Genomic DNA, 19249 nt, shown 5'->3' with positions numbered 1-19249 from the left:
AACGTTCTGTGAGGAGGGTAATATTCTCTAGTCCTGTCCTGTCCTCTGGAATGTTGTGTGAGGAGGGGAATGTTCTCTAGTCCTGTCCTTTGGTGTGTTCTGTGAGGAGGGGAATGTTCTCAGGTTTTGTCCTGTGGAATGTTGTGTGAGGAGGGGAATGTTCTCTAGTCATATCCTGTGAGACGGTCTGTGAGGAGGGGAATGTTCTCAGGTTTTGTCCTGTGGAATATTCTGTGAGGAGGGGAATGTTCTCAAGTTTTGTCCTGTGGAATGTTCTGTGAGCGCAGGAATGTTCTCTAGTTCTCTGCTTTCCATTAAGGTAGCTGAAGGCCACATGTAGCTATTGAGCAGTTGAAATATGTATAGTATAACTGAGGAACTGATTTTTTTTAATTTAATGACTTTAACCACATGAGCCTACTGACTACCGTATGAGTCGGCAGAATTCTATATTATGAAGAAATCCTACATATTAGTGAGAAAAAAAAGCCTATAATCAGTGGGGAAGAAAAGCAAAAGTCTTCACAGGAAACACTTCACAAAAGAAACTCAAATGGCCAAGAACAAATTCAAAGTTACTCATCCTTGTACTACTCAGGGAAATGCAAATTTAAAACATTAGATTCCAGCATAGACCCATCAGACTAAGAACTTTGTAAAAGCCTGTCAGTGCTAAGTTTGGTGTGTTGGGATCCTTGTAACACAGCTGGGAATGTCTTTGAGACACAGTCTGGAATTACACAGGGAAGCTGAAGAAAGGCAGACTCTTGTCATCCCAGACATCCCACCGGCTGTCTGGATGCACGCTTACACTGCTCAGGAAGAGACACGAAAGAGTCCATGGCAACAGTGTTCACCATTTCCCAAAGCTGGAAACAAACTAACTGCCGTGAGATGAAAGGATATATACATTAGTGAGTAGTCACATGGTGACAAAATACAACAAGAAAAACGGACAGAGCAGAGCTACAAGCAACAACGTTTGTAGATCACAGTGTTGAGTGAAGAGGAAGAAAGACAAATTACTTCCACAGAATGACTCCATTTACACAGAGTTTAAGTCCTACAAAACTAACTGTGTATTTTGTAGTATGTGTTCAAAGACAACTAAACTGGGCTTCCCTGGTGGCGCAGTGGTTGAGAATCTGCCTGCCAATGCAGGGGACATGGGTTCGAGCCCTGGTCCGGGAAGATCCCACATGCCGCGGAGCAGCTAAACCCGTGCGCCACAACTACCGAGCCTGTGCTCTAAAGCCCGCGAGTCACAACTACTGAGCCCATGTGCCACAACTACTGAAGCCCGCATGCCTAGAGCCCGAGCCTGTGCTCTAAAGCCCGGGAGTCACAACTACTGAGCCCATGTGCCACAACTACTGAAGCCCGCATGCCTAGAGCCCGTGCTCCACAACAAGAGAAGCCACCGCAATGAGAAGCCCGTGCACCGCAACGAAGAGTAGCCCTCGCTCGCCGCAATTAGAGAAAAGCCCGCCCGCAGCAACGAAGACCCAACGCGGCCAAAAATAAAGTTATAAAAAAAAAAAAAAGACAACCAAACTTTAAGGGGGCCAGGGTCCTGATCGGGAGGGGCTGCTAGCGTGGCAGGGACAACTTAGGTCATGGAGTCCCCAGTGGACACTTGAGAACTATCCGTTATGTGTGGTGCAGGGAAGTTTTATTTCATTATGTTTAAAATGTTTCCAAAAGAGTAAAATGTTGAGGAGGGAGTGGCAGGCGGAGCTGGTGCAAGCCGCTCCTTAAAGGGGGCCGAGACCGAGCCGCGTGGAAGCAGAAAGAATGGTTTTGTTTGCCTGCTTGTTTGTTTTCGTTGGTTGTAATGAAAATTCCTAAAGCAGGGGCTTTCAAACTTTTAGACCTCAACCTACAGGAAAAAATATATTTTATACTGTGACCTAGTGCACATATATACAGGGTTTCATTGAACTTAAGACTCCATTGATTATCAGAGGTATTTTTTTAAGCTGTCATCAAATGATGAACAACGCTTTCTTATTGCTTATAAGTTTTGTTTCATTTCATAGGTTTTTTTTTCTTTTTTTTCAAAGAAATGAGGTTTTTTAAACTTTATTTATTTATTTTTGGCTGCGTTGGGTTTTTCTTGCTGCACACGGGCTTTCTCTAGTTGCGGCGAGCAGGGGCTACTCTTCATTGCGGTGGGCGGGCTTCTCATGGCGGTGGCTTTTCTCGTTGTGGAGCACGGGCTCTAGGCGCGTGGGCTCAGTAGCTGTGGCTCGCGGGCTCTAGAGCACAGGCTCAGTAGCTGCGGCGCACAGGCTTATCTGCTCCGCGGCATGTGGAATCTTCCCGGACCAGGGCTCAAACCCATGTCCCCTGCATTGGCAGGCGGATTCTTAACCACTGTGCCACCAGGAAGTCCTCATTTTATGTTTATTTAAAGCACTTTCAGACTTACATAGTCTTATAACATAAGTGAAATACATTGGTATGGGTGTTCCTAAAACTTCCTCACCCATAGTCCAACTTTTTGAGTTAGTCCTCAGTATCTAAGTTTTCCCCTCTGTGCCCTCAAATACACCATGGCTGGAGCATCTTAGGAGAAAGCAGCCTGTTGTCCCCAGGATTTCATTCCAGGCCATTGACACCCATCCTGAAAGGCTTGATGTCAGCACCTTCGTTATCCTGGTGTCAACAGAAGCTTTCAGAAAACAACCAGGTTTCTTATTCCTTGCTAAATCATCCTTAAATATTTTGCTGACAGAAATGAGTGGCTGCAGCGATGCGGGCTTGGCAGCTGCACTAACCACCCACTCTACGTGTCAAAACCATCACCTGGCTGAGGGTAGGTAAGGTGCCATCCAGTTGTGAGGCCCATTCTCTCCTGAGTCCAGAAATGTTCAAAAATGTGTCTTGGACTCCACAGAGTACAACACATAGAGAACCATTTCCATGTGTGAGGTACCGTGAGATACAACATTTAATACTGGTCACAACCCACACATTAAGTTCATGGCCCACAAGGGACATCCCTGGCAGTCCAGTGGTTGGGACTCCGAGCTCCCACTGCAGGTGACACGGGTTGGAGCCCTGGTCGGGGAACTAAAATCCCGCCTGCTGTGCAGCGTAGCCAAAAAGAAAAAAGAAAAACAAAGTTCATGACCTACAAGCCAGGCCATCACAGGCGGATGGGAGGGTGCTGCCCTGGACTCCCCAAAAGCTGGCAAGAGGAGCCCAGGGTAGGGAGGGGCGGGCAGGAGAGGAGAAGGTGGGAGGGCTGGGGTCGGGGCGCACAGGTGGGAGAAGGAAAGGAAGGGGAGAGGGAGGGGCATTGTAAATAAAAGAATGAGCTTCTGAACCCACACATGTTGGATCACTGGGATTATTTCTGCATTAGGTTTTGTTCACATCACTCAGCTTCGACGACAGATACACTGCCCGGAGCAAGCAGCTTAGCCTCTCTGAACTTGAGATTGTTTTTCAAAACACAAAGGAAAAAAACAAACAAAAAAACCTAGAGAGTTGCCATAATGCTGGTGGTCTTGTCTGGGTACAGTCCCAGTGACGGTGGCGCCTTCAGCCTGGACTTGAGCCTCCCGTAGCCCCATCACACTGCTTTCCTCTGGTTTCCAGGAGAAGTGGCAGGATGTACAGTCTACCCCCTGTGGCAGTGCAGACCCAAATTCAGATGCTTTGAAATGCACCTACCTGTAAGAAGGATATCTGGGCTTTAGGGGGGGTGTAGGGCGAAGGGTATTTAATCAGCTTGCTTGGTTTGAGCTGGGGCAGGGGTGGGGCCCGGGATCTCTTTTCAGAAGGAACGCTGAGGCCTGAAAAGATAAGTGTGCTGCTGAACCCCAGCGCCAGTGAGCTGTGCTATGGCCCTGGGGCTGTCACTTGGCTTCTCTGAGCCTGTTGACTCATATCTGAATGTGGAAAAAAGGAATTGAAGTAGCAGTGAAGACACAAATTTTAACAGTCAAAGGATGCCATAATATGTACCCAGAAATATTGAGTGAAAAATCTAGCATATCTCTTACCAACGTATGGAAAAGCCAACAAGTGTGCCTAGAGAAATCAAAGTTCAACTCAGAAGGTAACGTGAGATGATGAAAACTGTGGTGTGCTGCTCTGAATATACTAAACACCATCGGGTTGTACACTTTAAAGGGGTGAATGAAATCTCAGTAAAACCGTTACCCCAAAATTCAGAAGGAAGATCCTGCCTCCAAATGATTTAAGTGCCCTGTAAGCCGCACACAAAGGTTTCCTGAAGCAGGAGAGGATGCCTCACGGCAAGGACAGCTGCACTGTCCGGGGAGACAGCAGGCAGGCCCTTGACTTTGAGAAGATTTCAGCTCCACTTCCTGCAGGACACCAAGGGCTGACCTCTCCGCTGCAAAGATTAACTCAAGGCCTCGAGTTTTGTGTGGTGAATCATTCTAGTTTCTTCTGCTATTTTTTTTTTTTTCAGTCTTTTGGGGCCACACCGCGCAGCATGTGGGATCTTAGTTCCCTGACCAGGGATCGAACCCGTGCCCCCTGCATTGGAAGCGCAGAGTCTTAACCACTGGACCGCCCGGGAAGTCCCTCTTCTGCTATTTTTTTAAAATGGGATTTATGCTTCCTAACAGTGTCTCTCAATTTTTTTAAAATGCATTTCTCGTTCAAGCCAACATTCCTGGGTTTACCAATGTTTCTAAGTTTCCCTCTATTTATAGATAAAGTTCAAACTTGACTTAACCCGCAAGTTGATCTGATGGCTCATTGAGTTTGTTGGTAAAATCCTTTGGCCTCTCAGAATGAAACCACAGGTATGTCCAACAAGGGACCAGAAGTGAAGAAGAATAAAACACCGCAATCCGGGCGCCATCAAGCTATACGTCAAGGCCCAGGAAGGCACCACGGTGAGCCCTTGGATTAACCTCCTTCACAACCGTCATCTTTGTTAAGAGCTAGTTATAAAAAAACTGAGAAGTCAAAAGCCTACCTCTTAAAGGACAGAAAATGAATGTCTCCTTAATTAGAAATACTTCTCTTTAACTTTAAACTTTTTTTTTTTTTTTTTTTTTGCGTTACGCGGGCCTCTCACTGCTGTGGCCTCTCCCGTTGCGGAGCACAGGCTCCGGACACGCAGGCTCAGCGGCCTTGGCTCACGGGCCCAGCCGCTCCGCAGCATGTGGGATCCTCCCGGACCGGGGCACAAACCCGTTTCCCCTGCATTGGCAGGCGGATTCTTAACCACTGCGCCACCAGGGAAGTCCCGGGATCTCACTCTTATTTGAGGATTAAAAAGTTTAAAGTTAGGGCTTCCCTGGTGGCGCAGTGGTTGAGAATCCGCCTGCCAATGCAGGGGACATGGGTTCGAGCCCTGGTCCGGGAAGATCCCTCACGCCGTGGAGCAACTAAGCCCGTGTGCCACAACTACTGAGCCTGTGTACCACAACTACTGAAGCCCGTGTGCCTAGAGCCTGTGCTCCACAGCAAGAGAAGCCACTGCAATGAGAAGCCCACGCGCTGCAGCGAAGAGTAGCCCCCATTCACCACAACTAGAGAAAGCCTGTGCACAGCAACGAAGACCCAACGCAGCCATAAATAAATAAATAAATTTATAGAATAAATTTTAAAAAATTTAAAAAAAAAAGAGTGAGATCCCTAGATTCCACTGCTATTGAGAATCTGTCACCCCCAAAGTTTAGCCCTCTCTTTGGAGAGCCCTCTTCATTTTTTATCTTCCTGGTGCTTTTCTCAGCCAGTTCCCGCATTGTTTTCGAGCCTCCTGCCTTTTCTCTCCTTGCTAAGAGTTCAAACCGTGATGGAGCTTAGCATCTGTGACTGTGTGACGGGTGGGATCCGCTCGCCTGCACATAGAGCACTGGGGCGCGGGATCCTGAGGCAGCTCTTCCACCGTGGGCCCCCACCAGGGAGGACAGCGCTCCCGCAGCTTCCCTCCAGCAGCTGGGGAGCTCGAAGCGGCCTTCTGTTGTGTCAGAGTCCATCCGGGTCGTGGTCCAAAGCAGCGCCTTTGTGAGGAGCCCTGAGATGCCCGGGCAGCCGCAGCGCGTCCCCGCCGGCCTTCCCCTGCCCTGCTGTGCTCCGAGCAGCACTGGGATGAGCTGGAAGCCGGCCAGGTGGCTTCGAACGGAAAGATATTGAGGAGGCTCTGCTGTTACACAACAACAACCAGGGCAGTGCTTTGGAAGAGCTCATGGCCCGGGCGGGAGCCGGCTGAGACCAGGCCCTGCCTAGGCCCTGCCACGGAACCACTCCTGCAGGAGGCCCTGGGGAGAAGGCCTGTGGGCAAGAAGGCACACTTCCAGATTTCCTTTTAGGGGTGGACGGTCAGGTGTAGAGACTGCGCTTGCCAAGTCTCTATGAGCCTCGGTCCTGAGCTGGGGAGGAAGTGGGGAAGATGTGGGCATGCAGATGCCCCCATAACCGTCCTGGCTCCTTCCACAGTAAACGTATTTGTATTCTGAGAAGTGTCCTTCATCCAGAGAGACTTCTCTGGTCTTTCTGGGGTCTGTATGGCCTCAGCCGAAACCTGGCCCAGCTGCCGAAAGGAGCTGGGGAGAAGGAGGTGGGAGGGCCTGACTCAGTGCTGCTCTGGGGCTAGATGTTTCCCACCTCTGCAAGGGTGGACCGACCTCTAATCCAAGTTGAGTGCAATTGAAAGGTTCTTCCAGGGTTTTGTTTTTTCCCCTTTTAACAACGTCACTTAGTGTTAACACTGGTTCTGCAATGTCTCTGAGGTGCAAAGAATGCCCTTTTCCTCTTGGGGCCCTGAGTTTGCCTTTTCTGCCAGGCAGTTACCATACTTCCCTGCCCCAGCCTGTTTCTTTTGGCCTGGTTTGGACCATAGTCTTCTGCTACCCGAGATTTTAGAGCCCCCTGCTCTAGAAAACAGTTGTCAGTTTAAGAAATCATTGGCCCATTCCCAGCACATCAAGTGGGGAAGAAAGAGGCTGTGATTTAGTCACCCAGCACTAACAACAACAACAAAAACAGTTCAAAAACAGCTCCTCTGTTTTTGGACTTATTCTCCCAGGGCCTTATGTTCTGATAACATAGTTCTTAGAGCCAGTGGTTAGCACGTTCCTTTTTGAAGGTCCTGGAGAGCTACCCTCACTCCCCCCATCCTTTCACCTTCTTGGTGAGATAAGAGGGGTGAACCCCTTGAGGATGTGGAAGGCGGTTCTTCTCTGCGGGGTCCCCCAGTGAAGCAGCAGGACTGGCACTTAGGTTGTAATCAATGTTAAGCCAAAACAAAGCTATGGTAAAAAGAGACTTGGGCAATGTCTTTTCGTAACTGGGACATTTGTGGGGGGAGGAGGGAGGGGAGTGGATTTTTAAAAAGGAGCAGGGGATCATGATAAAAACTACCACTTAGGGGACTCCCCTGGTGGCGCAGTGGTTAAGAATCCGCCGCCAATGCAGGGGACACGGGTTCGAGCCCTGGTCCGGGAAGATCCCACATGCCACGGAGCAACTAAGCCCAAGCGCCACAACTACTGAGCCCGCGCTCTAGAGCCTGTGAGCCACAACTACTGCAACTACTGAAGCCCATGTGCCTAGAGCCCGTGCTCCCCAACAAGAGAAGCCACCACATTGAGAAGCTCGAGCACCACAACGAAGAGTAGCCCCTCCTCGCCGCAACTAGAGAAAGCCCGTGCGCAGAAACGAAGACCCAACGCAGCCAGAAATAAATGAATAAATAAATAAATGTATTTTTTAAAAAAACAACTACCACTTATAGACTATACGCTGTGTGCCAGGCATCGTGCTAGATGCCAGAGACTCTGTGATAAATCAGATGGCACCTCCACCTTCCAGTTACCAGAGAGGCCTTGTCTCCGCAGCTACTCTGACATCACTGAACTGAAATGTTTGAGGGTCAGCAGCTTAAGATCTATCTGCTTCTTGTAAGTGTGCGCAACAGTTCAAGAAATTCCTGTGAGCAGTGATACCATGGACCTGGCCTATTAACAAAAACAAACACCTAAAATACTTCCAGCTGGTCAGTGGGGGTAATGCAGCACAGGGCTCTGTCTACTGATGCGGTATCCTGCAAGTTCAAAGAGGATAGTGCTAAGTGTGTCTGGGAATTTGAAGATTATGTAAGAAATTTATTACACTTAGACTACGTCAACTAAGCCCTTTAAATATTCGCTCCCACTTCTAGACAAAGTTATCAAGACTGTGTGATGTAGGGTGAATATTTCGCGCTTCCAGATTTGCTCAACTGGTATCTCCATTTTTCAGTTAACAGAGAGGTCAGCCTTGTGACTAGCAGACCTACTCAGACACCTGAAATGTTTGCATGTAGGTTGAACACTAACAACGTTTGCTAAGCCTGCCCAGTAAGTTGGGTTTTTTTTTCTTGATAAGTGTACCCAACCGTTCAAGAAATTCCTATGAACATGAATGCCCTAGATCTAGCCTCTTATGGAAAAACAAATTTCTCCTTTCTTAAAACCAACTGATTTAAAGCAGTGCTCAAAATCAGGTTTGATGGCAAATTTCAACACTGTAAAACTTAACTCATTTTTGTCACGTTACATGTTATCTGACCTGATGATTTGGTCCCCAAAAAAGCAGAAAATTGGCAAACTATTTGCCTTAATCATTGTCTTTTTTGTTTTTTTTTTTTCTGGCCTGGTGGCATGCGGGATCTTAGTTCCCCAACCGGGGATTGAACCAGTTCCCCCGGCAAGTGGAAGCGCAGAATCCTAACCACTGGACCACCAGGGAATTCCTCCTTAATCATTCTTGTACTGCTTTAGGACCACATATTTTTATACTGGAGATGTGTGTCATCTTTTTCTACCAATTTATGTGCCTGACCCAACCCATGAGAAAGTAGCCGAACTTTCCAGGTACGTACACCATACAGTGCTGGCATCAAGCCGCTCCAGCTGGACAAGCAAGCACGCTGGAGGCTTGGTAAGACACAGAGATAATCCTCACAAAGATTCAGAGGCTGGCCCGCCCCCCAGCCTGGTGCCTCGGGGTATGACGGTCACGGGTGTGCTGGGACGCATGTGCGAAGTGAAAGACTGACTGCAACTCCTGGCACCCCTCACCACAGAGAAAGAAGCCTCTCTGGATCCTGGTGGGGCATCCCACCCTCAGGACAGCCCCTCCAGTCCATATACCCGGCGACCCAAAGGCACCCCTTGGCACGGGGCCTGGAGCAGGAAGGAAGTCTTCACTGGGCCCAGGCTACAGGCAGAGCAGTTCTGCTCGGGCCACATGATCCAACGGGCCTGAAGCTAGTGGAGGTGACGCTGTGAGGAGCCATCGGCCAGCTCGAGGGAGAGGCACGTGCAGGCCCAGCTCTGCTCCTTGGAAAGTAGCTCCTGGTTATGCTACAGGGCTCTGGAAGGGATTGAATGTCTGACCATGGACACCAAGCGGCCACACAGCAGCACTGCCCGTCATGGCCTGGGTTCTGTCAGACTCATAGGACCAGGGGAGCCCAGAGACAATCCATAACAAGGTGGTGCATCCAGGCGGAGCCCAAGCAGGACAAGAGGCACACGTGAGCCGTGGGAGCAGTGGCCAGACCCCTGCCCCCACCACGGCTGCACTTGTCACACCTCTCCCCACCTCAGCAGACATGCATAGCTACACGGTGGCGGGGGTCCCGTAAAACCAGATGAAGCAGGAAGCAAGTGTCCACACTTGATTATGAGGGGTTGGCTCAGTGAGAGAATTCAAGCCAGAAAATGGATGGCAGCTTCACTGTAGCCACACTCAGGAGTTACCTTGAGAGACAGGGGCATGGGGACATCTTCCCGATGGGCAGGGTGCCTGATTGTATGTGCTGATGAAAGGAAAAGCAGCCCAGGATAAAAATATATGTGGACGCACGGGCAGGGGTGAAGGACCTGGCGGGCTGTTTTGGGCACCTGCAAGGCCAAGGAGGAGGAGGTCTGGGATGGAGGACCCCTATGTGGACGGACATCAGGGTGTGGGCTCAGGGTGGGAAGACCTGGAGAGTGCACACCAGGCTCAGCAGAAAGCGTCCACCACAGAAGAGGCGCCCGCCCGCCAGCTACATCGACAGACGGACGCAGCCTGTGGACATCAGCCAGCCTTCGTCATCAGCCACCCCAGCACTGGAAAGAAGGTCACGAAAATGGAGTGGCCGTAAGTGCCAGAGATGGACAGCTGACGTGAGCCCCATGGCGTGTACTCCTACTTGCCAAGGCTGGTCTAGCTACCTCTGCCTCTGAACGTCCAACCTCCCAGCGACTGAAACCATCCCAGAGCCCCCGCAGTGGCACTATTTCCTGATAGAACCAACCAGCCACTTAGTGGCAAGTTTACAGCATCCTGGGAAGGTGCACAACTTGTCCTGCAGAAATAAGCACTTCCTCCAGGCCGGACTGCCCTTCCTGTCCCCAGAACCTCAGCCAGCACCACACGTGGGGGCTGTGAAGTGTGACCGACCTAGCGTTCACCCTAGAGACCCACTTCAGCATCCTGCACATCCCAGCCCCAGCGGGACCCAGCACTGGGAGGCCCTGCCCCCAGCACAGCGGAGGGGCCCGTTTGGAAACAGCCCTCTGCTGCCAGGGTGAGATGCCACCTTCCAGGTCGTGTGCCCTGAGCCTGAGGCCTCCGCAGCGGCGTCTCCAGTAGAGAGGATGCGAGGGTCCGAGAACCAAAGGGCAGAAGTGAGAGCATCTGCTTAGCATCCTTCTCCAGGGCCCACTGGGGGCCTTCCTGCTGGCCGTCCCTCCTCCTCTGCACTCTGGAAAGCCAGGGGACACAACGAAGTTCCCACCGAGCTACAGGATACGGCTGCTTTGTGCCCGTGTGTCCAGAGACCCAGAGGTAAGGGGACAAGCCCCACCTTGGCAGGGGTAATTGGCTCTGAGCACCACGAGGGGTAGAGCTGCCGCCCCACAGCAAGGGCAGCGGTCACTGCGGTGATCCACTTGGGACCCCTGTGACCGTGAACGGTCAAGTGCAGCAACACCAACCCGAGAAGCGGATCGGGTCCTCAGAAATGAGGGCTGGGGTCACACCACCAAGCCAGCCGCCAGGACCAGCAGGACAGGCAGAGGAGGGCAGGAGGAAGTGAACAGGCGGTGGGGGAGGCGCAGCGCGCATCGTCACGGCCCTGAGCCCTCGAGCAGCAGACCGTAGCTCGTCCCACTATCCAGGGGCCCTGGGCAGGTGGCGGAGCCCTGGGGCAGGCGGCGGATGGGGCTGCCAGGGTGGGTGCGCTTGAACCCCCTCCAAGACACAGCCCACTGCCAGTGACACTGTAGCCACAGCGTCTGGGGGCTCCATCCAGCCTTCAATCCGCGGCCATGCCCTTGCAGGCAGCCCCCAGCCAAGGACTGGCCAGGACCGTGTTTGCCCAAAGTGGGACTCCTTTAAGGGACAGCCTTGACGCTGGCCCTCCCGTTGAGCTGACCAGGGCTTCGCCAGATTGCCAGCCTAGGTGAGGGCCCTCCCTGCCCGGCCCTGCAGCTTTCCTCTGTCCGGCCCTGCAGCTTTCCTCTGTCCGGCCCTGCAGCTTTCCTCTGTCCCTTCCGCAGGCGTGCGTCAGGCCCACATTGTGACCTGCGAGCTTTTCCTGCTCAGTTCTGCTGCCTCTCCTTGGGTCTTTCGCAAGCTTTCCCCCGCCCCATGCGTCTCCTATCACTGCCAGAACATGTTACCACAAACTGGGTGGCTGCACACAACAGCAGTTTGTGGTCTCACAGTTCTGGGGGCTAGAAGTCCGAAATCGAGGTGCCAGTAGAGCTGCGCTCCCCCTGAGGACCGAGGGAGGAATCGGTCCCAGCTTCCGGGGGCCCCTAGCCCTTGGGGTGCCCCTTGGCTCGTAGCCATGTCACCCGTCTCCCCCTCCGTCCTGAACGTGGCACTCTGTCCTGTGTGTCTGCTTCTCTTCTCATGAGGACACCGGTCATGTCGGACTAAAGGCCCACCCTGCTTCAGGGTGACCGCCTCCCAGCTTACATGTTAATCACACCTGCAAAGATCCTCCTCTTTCTAAATAAAGTCACGTTCACGGCTACCAGGGGTTAGGCTTCCAACATATCTTTTTTTCTTGGGGGCAGGATCCGATTCAACCCACATGCCCCCACCAGCCCACTCGCATTCACTGTCTGCTTCCAGAGGCCCCAACTGACACAAAAGGTAAAAAGGTGGTTGACATGTCAATTCAGTTTACATAGAGAATTAATTATTCAGTCATCTAGCAGAATGCACCAAGTTTGACTTTATTTATCATTTCCTTAAAGCCCAGATACTGTGAAGCCTACTGTGATATGTAGATTTCTATCAGATACAAAAGGTCAGCCCAGAGGTTATTGCCCTGTAGGACATTAACCCATTTTGTCTCTATCAGCCAATTCATTTCAGTGTTCCCGGGACTGACTATATAAATCTCTGTTCCTCAAATTCCCTTTTGAACCAGACTTGTTATCTTCCTGGTTCCCCCATTAATTACAAGTTGAATAAAATCTTTGACAGGTGTTCCTTTTGTACATATTTGAGAGTCACATTGCAAACTTGTTGACATTGTGCTTTAACAGCACCTTGGACCTCCCTGTGACCATGAACTCTCCCCCTGTATCCCTCCTCCCGGGAGCCCTGGGCAACCCACCCTGAAAGAAGGAATTTCTGTGGGCCAGCCTTGCAGAAAAACCACGAGCCCATAATCTTGACACCATAAATGGTTAATACTCAAAGGTGACAAATTTTCATTGCGTTTTATCACCTGATAAATCTATGAAGTTGGTGACCAATAGGAAATTGAAGAAGGCCATTTACAGAGTTGTTCAAATTCAGATTTTGAATGCTAGAATAACGCACTGCCGACAGTTTGATAGGGCTCTGCTACCTAATTCAAACCTCACTATGAGCGATATTACACACATTTTTACAGAGGAGAAAATTGAGTCTCAAAGGAATGTAAGCAATCGGTCCGTCTCAGGCTACCACCTGGCACTGCAGGAAGTCCAGTCCACATTTCCAGCCTCTACACCAGCCTTCCTCACGTCTAAACTGCTGAAGAGGGTTCTCTTCCTAAAAGTTACATCACATGTGTTTTACCTAAATACGTGTGAATCTATTAATTATGCATATACAGAAAATAATGGGACATCTACCAGGAATTTCTAATGTAAATACCACCATTATTTCTCTGTATCTTAGCACAATATAAATCATTACAAACTCAAAAGTGAATCCAAACTCTAAAGTGAATCATGTTTATTTCTTTTTTTCTTTTTTTATTGACGTATACTTGATTTACAATGTCATGTTAGTTTCAGGTATATAGCACAGTGTGTGTGTGTGTGTGTGTGTGTGTGTGTGTGTATATGTGTGTATATATATATATATATATGTATTCTTTTTCAGATTCTTTTCCCTTTTAGGTTATTACAAAATATCGAGTTCCCTGTGCTGTACAGTAGATCCTTGCTGATTATCTATTTTGTATACAGTAGTGTGTATATGTTAATCCCAACCTCCCCCCACCCCCTTTCCCCTTCGGTAACCATAAATTACTTTTCTATGTCTGTGAGTCTATTTCTGTTTTGTAAATAAGTTCATCATTTTTTTTAAGATTCCATATGTAAGTGATATCATATACTTACCTTTCTCTGCGTAACTTACTTCACTTAATATGATAATCTCTAGGTCCATCCATGTTGCTGCAAATGGCATTATTTCATTCTTTTTTATGGCTGAGTAATATTAAATTGTATATATATATATATATATATATACATCTTCCTTATCTAGTCATCTCTCAATGGACATTTAGGTTGCTTCCATGTCTTGGCTATTGTAAATAGTGCTGCTATGAACACTGGGGTGCATGTATCTTTTCAAATTATAGTTTTCTCCAGATATATGCCCAGGAGTGGGAATGCAGGATCATATAGTAACTCTATTTTGTTTTTTTAAGGAGCCTCCATACTGTTCTCCATAGTGGCTGCACCAATTTACATTCCCACCAACAGTGTAGGAGGGTTCCCTTTTTCTCCACACCCTCTCCAGCATTAATTATTTGTAGACTTTTCCATGATGGCCACTCTGAAGGGAGTGAGGTGATACCTCATTGTAGTTTTGATTTGCATTTCTCTAATCATTAGCAATGCTGAGCACTTTTTCATGGGCCTGTTGGCCGTCTGTATGTCTTTGGAGAAATGTCTATTTAGGTCTTCTGCCCATTTTTTGATTGGGTTGTTTGTTTTTTTATGTTATTGAGTTGTATGAGCTGTTCATATATTTTGGGAATTAATCCCTTGTCAGTCGCATCACGTGCAAATATTTTCTCCCATTCTGTGGGCTGTCTTTTTTTTTAATGGTTTCCTTTGCTCTGCAAAACTTTTAAGTTTAATTAGGTCCCATTTGCTTATTTTTGCTTTTATTTTCATTACTCTAGGAGACGGATCCGAAAAGATATTGCTGTGATTTATGTGGAAGAGTGTTGTGCCTATGTTTTCCTCTAGGAGTTTTATAATATACAGTCTTACATTTGAATCATGTTTCTTTAACACAAGGGTAACATATTCCCCTAACACCTTCTCAGTCTGTGAGTATGTGGTGTGGCAGTTATCAAGCCTGGAAAGCATACCCTGAAATTGGAGACACAGAAGACCAGTGCTTGATTCAACCTAAGGTACGCAAGTGGGCTGTGTGCACAGGACGAGGCTGGCTGCGCTGGGACCAGCCTCCACTCCCACCATTTGTCAGGATGGGTTACACAAACGCTTCCTGAAGACCAGATGTGGGTCATGCCAGAGAGCGCCATCGTGTGGTCATCTTGTGCCCTACAGATACTCTGCAAAGCCAGAGGGGACCCAATAGCAAGATGCTGGAGGGCAAGGCTAAATTCTTAGGGGCTGAGGAAGGAGGACCAAATGAGCTTCCCGAACAGTGATGCATCAGCCTGGATCAGGGGAACAAGGGTCCCCAACAGTAGGACTCTCCTGGGATCCTGTGATACCACCTGCAGAAGGCAACTGACTCATTAGTCAGTTTTAAACATCTACCCTGCCCAGAGAGCATCCTGGACCGTGCCAGTTCAAAGAGGGGCTTTCCTACTCTATATGCCTCTCTCCCCCGACCCTTTTCCAACACTGCAGTGGGTCCAAGAAACTGGATGGGATGCAGGAGCAGGAAGACTGGGAGAGTAGAAGAGGCTAAGGGCAAGACAGGGAAAGAGCGAAGAAGCCAACCACCTGCCCTGATCCACACTGGGGAAGAGAAGGAGATTTGGTGCAGAATTAGAACTGACTGTTACCTCAGAATAGCAGGAGATCCTTGTGCCTGCCTGACTTTTCTTCCAGGAACAAGGGAAGATTACCTCTGCTCAGTAACCTTTGTACGGACTGTAGGATACAAAAATGAAACTGAATTTCCAGTATGTTACAAATACTGCTTGTTTCACATACCAGCTATATGCATATTAACACCCAGTAGGAAGGAAACCTGTTTAGCTTTGGATTAATGTGTTTATTAATAAAATTTATCCAAATTTTGGAAGGAGGAAAAAGGGATTATGAGTTGTTTCAGAGTGCAGCTCAAAGTTTCTAACGAGCTTGCTAGAAAAACCTTCCTCTGACTTGCTACTTAGTATTGGTTAGGATGTTTTAAAATTCTAAAGGAAATTAACTTGAAGAAAACTGATAGCACAGCAACTGATATTTGTCTTAGAGTAGAGCTAACCCCCAAAAGTATCATTTATTGCTCTGTGGGAAATTAGCCATGTTTGTAGTAATGCAGTAATCTCATTCTACATTAAAAAAAAAAAAAGTCTTTCCTGATTAACAAATGGACTCTTGTTCCTCAAATGCTCCTTGAGGCTTTACCATCCTGCTGGTCCTCTCACTAATGACTTAATCAATCCGTGACACATTTTGATTTTATATTTGTATGAGATATTCATGCTTTGTAACTTTTTGAAAATTAATTACAACTGTTTCCCAAATTGACTTAGCTGCCAAAACACTACTAGCTTTTCTCCCTAATCTCATTAAGCCCATTGGCATCCCTGGGGACCATATCTCAAGGAATCTGCTTTGGAAATTGCCACCAAGGCAGTCGGTTAGCCAGGAGAACAAAGGGGGTGCCTGCTTTGTAAATAGCCATGATGACCCTTATTGATTAGGCCAAAGGAAGATTTCGGGCCGTCCAAAAAAGACTAAAAATCTAGACAGCGTCCCAATTCACACACTCCTCTCATCTCCTAATCATCCCTGAGAGTAAAGTGAGGTACTGCTGTTTAGCAAAATGTAACTAACACAAACATCCTTATGTCAAATATTTAATTAGGTATTTGAACTTTGGTAGGATACACAGATACATGTAGGAACATATGAGGTTGTTTTTTAATTAAAAGACAGTTCTTCTTTATTGGAGGCTACTTGGAAAAGACCAATAATCACAAAAGTAAATGTTAGAATTACAGGTAACGACACCTTCAGAGAGAATTGAACCATGTTCCGCTGTTTAATCAATTGTTTTCATTTGCAGAACCAGGATGAAACCTAAGATGCTATTAATGTCACCTCCTTTCTTCATTTAACAATATGTCATAAATATTGTCATTAAATATTGTTCTGCATAATGTTTAATGGCCTCAAAGTCGTCCATTGTAGGGAGGTACCAAAATTTATTTTATGAATCTTGAACTGTGACCATTCAGGTTGCTACAAATTCCTAACGATTTCTTTAGGTTAAGTTCCTAGAAGTGGAACATTAAAATGAAGTGTATTTGTCGAGGTTTTTTTTAAGATGTTGCCAAACAGTCCTCCCAAAAGATTGTGCAATTAAGAATTCCACCAATAGGTGTATGAGTGTGCTGTTTCCTTACATTCTCCACAATACTGGGTATGGTACTTTAAAATATTTTGCTGAATTTTAAAAATTGAATTATAGTTGACTGACGATATTGTGCTGGTTTTCAGTATACAACAAAGTGATTCAGTTATATATATATATAAAACATTATATATAAATGTTATTTTAAAGTTATAAAATTTTTAAAATCCTAAAATTATAATTAAAAAATTTTTAAATTATAATCTAAAATTTTAAAAATTATAATTTAAAATTTTTTAAATTAAAAAATTTTTTTCATTTAAAAAATTTTAAATCTTAAACATTTTAGGGGGAGGAGCTTCAAGATGGCGGAAGAGTAAGACCACCATCCTCCCCACAAATACATCACAAATACATCTACATGTGGAACAACTGCTACAGAACACCTACTGAACGCTGGCAGAAGACCTCAGACTTCGCTGGCAGAAGACCTCAGACCTCCCAAAAGGCAAGAAACTCCCCGCGTACCTGGGTAGGGCAAAAGAAAAAAGAATAAACAGAGACAAAGAATAGGGACGGGACCTGCACCAGTGGGAGGGAGCCGTGAAGGAGGAAAGGTTTCCACACACTAGAAGCCCCTTCTCGGGCGGAGACTGCGGGTGGCGGACGCGGAGAGCTTCGGAGCCGCGGAGGAGAGCGCAGTAACATGGGTGCGGAGAGCAAAGCGGAGAGATTCCCGCACAGAGGATCGGTGCCGACCAGCACTCACCAGCCCGAGAGGCTCGTCTGCTCACCCGCCGGGGCGGGCGGGGCTGGGAGCTGAGGCTCGGGCCGGTGGATCCCAGGGAAAGGTCTGGAGTTGGCAGAGTGAAAACAGCCTGAAGGGGCTAGTGCGCCACGGCTGGCCGGGAGGGAGTCCGGTTGAAGTCTGGAGCTGCCGAAGAGGCAAGAGACCTTTTCTTCCCTCTTTGCTTCCTGGTGCGCGGACCCCAGAGACGGGCATGAGACGCTAAGGCTGCTGCCGCCGCCACCATGGAGCCTGTGTGCGAGCACAAGTCACTGTCCACACCTCCCCTCCCGGGAGCCTGTGCAGCCCGCCACTGCCGGGGTCCCGGGATCCAGGGACAACTTCCCCGGGAGAACGCACGGCGCGCCTCAGGCTGGTGCAATGTCACGCCGGCCTCTGCCTCCGCAGGCGCGCCCTGCATCCGTACCCCTCCCTCCCCGCGGCCTGGGCCAGAGCCCCCGAATCAGCGGCTCCTTTAACCCCGTCCTGTCTGAGCGAAGAGCAGACGCCCTCAGGCGACCTACATGCAGAGGCGGGGCCAAATCAAAAGCTGAACCCCGGGAGCTGAGCGAACAAAGAAGAGAAAGGCAAATCTCTCCCAGCAGTCTCAGGAGTAGCGGATTAAAGCTCCACCATCAACTTGATGTACCCTGCATCTGAGGAATACCTGAATAGACAACGAATCCTCCCAAATTGAGGAAGTGGACTTTGGGAGCAACGATATATATATTTTTTTCCCTTTTTCTCTTTTTGTGAGTGTGTATGTGTATGCTTCTCTGTGTGATTTTGTCTGTATAGCTTTGCTTTCACCATTTGCCCTAGGGTTCTGTCCCTCCTTTTTTTTTACTTAAAATTTTTTATTTATTTTTTATTTTAATAACTTTATTTTATCTTCTTCTTTCTTTCTTTCTTTTTTCCTCCCTTTTATTCTGAGCCGTGTGGAGAACAGGCTCTTGGTGCTCCAGCCAGGTGTCAGGGCTGTGCCACTGAGGTGGGAGAGCCAAGTTCAGGACACTGGTCCACAAGAGACCTCCCAGCTCCATGTAATATCAAACACTGAAAATCTCCCAGAGATCTCCATCTCAACGCCAAGACCCAGCTCAACTCATTGACCAGCAAGCTACATTGCTGGACACCCTATTCCAAACAACTAGCAACACAGGAACACAACCCCATCCATTAGCACAGAGGCTACCTAAAATCATAGTAAGGCCACAGACAGCCCAAAACACACCACCAGACGTGGACCTTCCCACCAGAAAGATAAGATCCAGCCTCATCCACCAGAACACAGGCACTACTCCCCTCCACCAGGAAGCCTATACAACCCACTGAACCAACCTCAGCCACTGGTGACAGAGTGGCGGACCCCAGAGACAGGCATGAGACGCTAAGGTTGCTGCTGCCGCCACTAAGATTACTCTACCCAGCAAGGATCTCATTCAGATTTGACAGAGAAATTAAAACCTTTACAGACGGGCTTCCCTGGTGGCACAGTGGTTGAGAGTCCGCATGCTAATGCAGGGGACGCGGGTTCATGCCCCGGTCTGGGAAGATCCCACATGCCGCGGAGCGGCTAGGCCCGTGAGCCATGGCCACTGAGCCTACGCGTCCGGAGCCTGTGCTCCGCAACGGGAGAGGCCACAACAGTGAGAGGCCCGCGTACCGCAAAAAAAAAAAAAAACCTTT

General features: G+C 48.4%; 1 long non-coding RNA gene across 6 annotated transcripts in view; it reads right to left on the bottom strand.

Annotated features, from left to right (window-relative positions):
* LOC102974334 (uncharacterized) overlaps nt 1-19249 on the bottom strand; it is a 41702-nt gene that overhangs the window by 7257 nt on the left and 15196 nt on the right. For 2 of the 6 annotated variants that reach the window (XR_003677674.1, XR_003677676.1), the window contains exon 3: nt 3488-3681. The exons of 3 other annotated variants lie outside the window; for them this stretch is intronic. This is a non-coding gene — a long non-coding RNA (uncharacterized lncRNA). Of the gene's footprint in view, nt 1-3487; nt 3804-19249 lie in introns of all 6 variants that reach the window. One more of the 6 variants, XR_003677677.1, reaches the window with a different exon arrangement.

Source organism: Physeter macrocephalus, chromosome 20, assembly GCF_002837175.3.
Source record: "Physeter macrocephalus isolate SW-GA chromosome 20, ASM283717v5, whole genome shotgun sequence".
Lineage (NCBI taxonomy): Eukaryota > Metazoa > Chordata > Mammalia > Artiodactyla > Physeteridae > Physeter > Physeter macrocephalus.
The sequence above is the reverse complement of the archived record's forward strand: the minus strand, read 5'-3'. Positions and strand labels throughout refer to the sequence as shown.